The following is a 6,138-nucleotide window of genomic DNA, read 5'->3' as shown; positions in this document are numbered from 1 at the left end:
CTAATCTAAAAAAAAAATATATGAAGACTACAGACAGAATAAAATTGATGGAAAAAGACTAGTTTCGTCTTAAAGTTACAAGTGTAAAAAAGGTGAGTAAGCTAGTTATTATAAAAGTATTATAGATATGTTGTTTTAGGAATATAAAACATAAACACGATAAACAATTTATTGGGAAATATACATTAAGTACATAATATACTTATTGTCTTATTTACATTTATTTACAATTATTATAATTTGACTGATTTTTATGTTTTTTTTTTTTTGTTTACTTTTTTAGTATTCTTTAGAATAATTTTTAGTAATTTTTCTGAAATGTAACTATTAAATGAACTTGATTGATTAATAATTAATAATACAATATGTTAATCTGTAAAAAAAATCATTTTTTAGTTATTTTATAGTGTCTCAAATTACAATTTGAATAAGGTGAATAATAGCATAAATCAAAATGTTTGTAGGTACAATATAGCGTAATTACATATTGCTATTTTATTTAGTTTTATATGCCGTAAACTACAACCTTAAAAAGTGGCGCAAATTACATAATACATATATATATTTTTGGGGGGTTAATTTTGGCACAAATTACATACACCCAATATAATATGTACGAGTTTATAGATACATTAATATATAATTATATTATAATATATTAATTTACGTAAATATACACTATTTAAAAAGAGACTTATAAGTTACAAAAGTTATCGAATCAAAGAAGAATTTTAGTGGTTAAACTCTAACACTTCTAACATATTATAAAAAATTATACACTTTTAAAACGAAAATCTAGTTACAAAATGTATACTTAGGACTATATTTTCGCGTTATGTTGTTATCGTCGAAAAAAAAATTTATGAGAGTAGGTACTAAACAAAAAAAAGAAAGTCAAACGATTTATCAAATTTTAAGTACAAAATTAATGGTTTCTTGTAAGGGGTTTTAAAATTCACCAATACTGTGGGGACGGTTTAATATTATTAAGTATAATACATAATATAATTGTAATATTTCATAGTCTAAGGTTTATTTTTTATTTGTCTGTAGATTTATTAAAAGGACTGGTACCGATTCGAGTATAATATATACAACTATAATACAACGCGTTTTGGTGTTTACGTGTTATACGTGTACAAAGAAAATTTATTCGAAGAAGAGTGTACGATTGTGTATACATAATATACATATTATTATTATTCGTACATATTATATGTATACATATATATCGGATGTGTGATCCGCAAACCGAGGATTAACAGTTGTACGGCTTGGATGTCGCCGACGTATATATATATACATAATAAAAAAACATGAAAATCATAAATTCACGGTTACATAAAACAAACAAAAAAAAATTCACAGACTCCGGGACATTCCAGCCGAAATATATAATACGATGTAGGTGCGGGACGGCGGAGACCCACATTGTCGCATTCCTAAATGCGAGATCACGCACGTTACAAATATTCGGTATATACTATCGCGTCTGCGCGAAGAGAACATGGAAAATGTATAATATTATGTAAGTGTAGGTACATATAATTTAAATATAAACAATTAAAAATACTATTATACGATGTGTGTGAAATAGACTTACGCATGCCATCTCATAATATAATATATTATTCTATGTGGGCGAAAATCAAAGTGGCGTGGAGGACATGATTTTCGACAGTGATCACTAATCAACTTAGAAATCTCAAATCAGTGCCCGTTTCTCTAATCTATTTACATTATCCGATCAATAGATCGAAAGCCGAAATCCTCGCGAAAGTATTTAATTGATATTACTATATTATAGGATCACCTATTGGCCGTCTATATATAAATGTGAATACTTGGATAAATTTACTTACCGAAATATATAATATAGTCTATGATTGGTATGTGTGTGTGTGTGTTTATTTATAAACATTTATACTTTTGTCAATAAAAAATATAATGGCTAGAGTGTAATAACTAATAAGAGTATAAGACTGTATTGAAACATAAACCTTGTTGAGAATTATTTATAAATCTGTGTGGTTATGGGAGCGTGCGATGAGGGGTCAAGTCCCAAAGGGTATGTGCATCATATGAAGTGTAGATCAAATGTACTCATAAGCACCCTTGTTATACAAGATAATTCTTTTATCGAACAACACTCATTATTTCAAAATATATTAACGTTTTATAAATATTTTTTTTATCATTATAAATTTTTAAGCTTTTATTTTTTTGAACGACAACATATACATTTTTAGGGTAGCAACTAGTTGTATCTCGCGGTAAAATTTTCTTCCGAATTACACCATATGTTTTGGGGGTACATACGAATTTCGGCTCAAATTATATTACTTATGTATTTTTGAACTATACAATTGTATATTCTAAACTTCACTTTTCTTCCTATTTTTGTACAGATTTACTAACGTATGTTAATTTATCTTATAGTTTTAAATTACAAATAATATTTTGATTTTATTCAAAATGTTATATTGTCATGTAGATATAATGTATAAGATATTTTTAATTAATATTATATTATTATGACACTGGTATTATTATATTATTATTATACTATGTACTGTCATTGTTAAACAGTCAACAAATTATCAGTTAAGATAGAAAATTATTTTGATATAATGTTATAAACCTATATTATAACTGTTGACTGTGGTTATTATCGAACCGAGAACGAAATTCATATTAGGATATAGATAAAAATTAATAGGACTGCAACTTGGATATAAAGCGAAAAAACTCGGGCCAATTCGGAGTAGCTTTTTTTCCTAGATATTTTTGTGATGCAACTAGTATGCAGCACATTTTTAATTTCATATTCCAGAGCAAAATATTTTTCGGAATATTTCAATACATAAAATTCGAAACTCCGACGAGTAATTTATGAGTTATAAGAATTTAAAGTTTATGTGAACGGAATGTAGAGGTTGGGAATACCCCGTAAAATGTTGGTTTTCTACTTTGCGTACATAAACTTTAAATATTTATTACAACTCATAAAATACTTGTACTATTTGTACAAATTTCAATTTGTATGTATTGAAATACTTTCAAAAATATTCTGCTTCTTCTGAATATGAAATTAAAAATTTATGTTGACATTCGAAAAAATAAAAACTTAAAAAAATGTTATTTTATTTTGACTTGAAATTATGAAAAAAAAATATTTAAAAAAAAATCAATACATTTTAAAGTAATGAGTGATGATTGATTATAGAATCACCAAATATATTATAATATAGTGACATAACGTTATATTAGGGTCTCAATAAAATTATTTAGTTTTGATGTACCTATAGTCGCTTTACACATATATATCGTTGTTCACTAGCTTGCACCGTTTAAACTTTAAACACCACAACTTCAAATAATGTATTATATTACCACATCGAATTTGTAATTGTACCTGTAGCTTGTATTTAAATCTATAATTTACATTTTACATTATTATTAATAAAATTGCGGAGTAATACGTTTTCAACCATCATAAACGACGATAGCTTATATTATTCCTTCATTTTTTTTTATATAAAATCCAACTATATAATACATTAATACCAATAATCTAACCGAATAGATTTTAATAAACATAATATTATGATCATATAAGATCATTTAGGCATACATTATTGTAAACATTATAAATCGATTGGTCACAAACAATATTCATATTAGATTAGTTATAAAAATTATACACGTTGACGTGCAAAGACTATAGAGCCTCGGGATATGAGCAGATAAATATAACTTTACTAGTAAGAAAGAACAATTATACAAACCCTGTTTATTTTTTTTATCTTAAAAAAGTCCTGGTGTTTTTTAACAACTTATGTTCACGCAAACGACGAGAAAAAATCATTATAATCTCGAGCATTATTCAACTTAACCATAATATATAATATATATGTATAAATTATAGTGAGAATATAGAAATTTAATTATTATTAATTAAAAAAAAATTCTTTCTTCAACGAGTTAAATGACCTTCGGGAGATTTTAGGGTACTGTATAATGTATAACGTAAATATTATCATATAATGAATTGTGATATTATATAATGTTTATTTATGTACCTGATATTAAGATCGTTTTTTGATAAAAAAAAAAATAAAAAATAATCATATGATTCGTATGTGATTTTGAAATTATAATGACGTATGTATATCATACTAATTTAAACTTTTCGCATGTAAAATACTCAATAGTATTCATATTATTATATATATATATAAAATATTAGGATCTATTTATCTGTACATAACGTCATCACACTACAGACAATTTTAATATAAATTATAAAATTATACTGCTCTCGTCTTGTAGCGGCCGATAAGTCTGTTATAACTATATATTGTGTATTTATAGGTATAAGTTATAGGTATATACGGGATCTGTTTATGTTTAATTTTATACGTTTTCGCGTGTAATAAGTAGGAAGATAAATATTCTGCAATGCTATTTTTGTACATACATTTATTATATATTATGCATATACGCTGTATTATTATCCAGTTTGAATATAATTTTAAACGTTTTTTTCCCTATTCATTTTAGTGTATGTGTAATTGTATCGTCGTTATAAGTAGCCATTCCCCGGATCTGTCAGATCCGCACTCAACGACGATAATTATACGATCCGGACACGGATTGTTATGTTGATTACAACGGAGAAAAAAATCGCTCGATAAAACGCATTGGTATAGGTATTATTACAACGTAGCGCAAACACCAAACGACCAAACGAACAAAACGGCGTGCTCGCAATAGCTACAGCTGAGAGTACAAGGTAAGTAGGTATACATAGATAATAACATGTCGTTGCCCGCGGGCTTTTCGCTAAGATGAGTCAATTCAATATTAATTTACGTTATATTCTTTATGTACTACTTATTTGCTGTTTATTCGATTATAAAATTTTATTAAATCTGCGTACATTTACAGAAATCGTGAAAAGGGTGGGTTGCAGGTACCTATAAAATTTAAATTTAAATCTCACGCGTTAATACGATATTGTTGTTTTGCATTTTTATTACACTCACTATACGTCAAAACTCACAATAATATATATATATATTATAAGTAAGTGTAAAAAAGTGTATCGTGCTGCGAAGGACGTCGTCGTCGAGTAAATATTTTCGAAACGAAAAAAAAAAAATTCCTCTAAGAGGTCAAGATACGATAGAAAATAATGTTTATGTAGGTATATAGTACTATTAGTAATGCGGTCGGCGCGTATCTCGGTTGCAGCAGCAATGTCTCCAAACGGCCGCGGTCAGATTTATAATATTATATTATTGTAATAAGATCGGAATTTGCCGACGGCCAACGCCACCGCCGCCGCCGCCGCCGCCGGAGCAACGGTTAATAAAATATGCACACGCACCGGAGTGATGTCGTGGAGGTAGTGGTGGTGGAGGAGGCGGAGTATGTGTATAGGAATAACGTGATCGGATGTGTTGGTGCAGATGTCACCGAGATCGCCGCCGTCGCCGGAAAACCCAGTCACCGCGGGAGGCGTCGAGTGACCCGCAGTAGTTGTACCCGGTACCATAGTACGTATACGATTATAGAGCGCATCGGTAGCAAAACCGTATATACAGGTACCACGTCGGTACACGGGGCGCGGGTATTTTCGTATTTCGTTGGTATACCGCGCCGGTGATTTATAATATCAAATATGACATATTGGCGTTATGACATTGTGGCGACCGTACGTTTGCGGCTTATATATCATTATATACGCGTTATTTCGGTCTTCGAGGCGCCAGACCGCGGAATTCCGTCTCTGCATATTATAAAACTCACAGACATAAATCTAATAGCTTATAAAACGCGTTTTTTTTGAGAATATTATTTTTTTTTTTTTTCACCAATAATAATAATATTACGCTAGGCGGCAAAGTCTCACCCCCGCGCCGTCCACTACCGTATCACGCTCATCAAGGTCTCGGTCTATTACCATCGCCTCGGGTCGCCGCCGACACGATCACTACCACCACCACCACCACCACCACCACCTATCATCGCCGCCGACACCGGCCGTACGGCGTCATCGCAATAAACGTCCCGTTTTTTGTTTTCGTTACTTTTTTTTTCCCGTTTTCTCGCCCCGCGGCCATCCGGCGGCGG

This window comes from Aphis gossypii, chromosome 2, assembly GCF_020184175.1.
Source record: "Aphis gossypii isolate Hap1 chromosome 2, ASM2018417v2, whole genome shotgun sequence".
Taxonomy (NCBI): domain Eukaryota; kingdom Metazoa; phylum Arthropoda; class Insecta; order Hemiptera; family Aphididae; genus Aphis; species Aphis gossypii.
The sequence above is the reverse complement of the archived record's forward strand: the minus strand, read 5'-3'. Positions refer to the sequence as shown.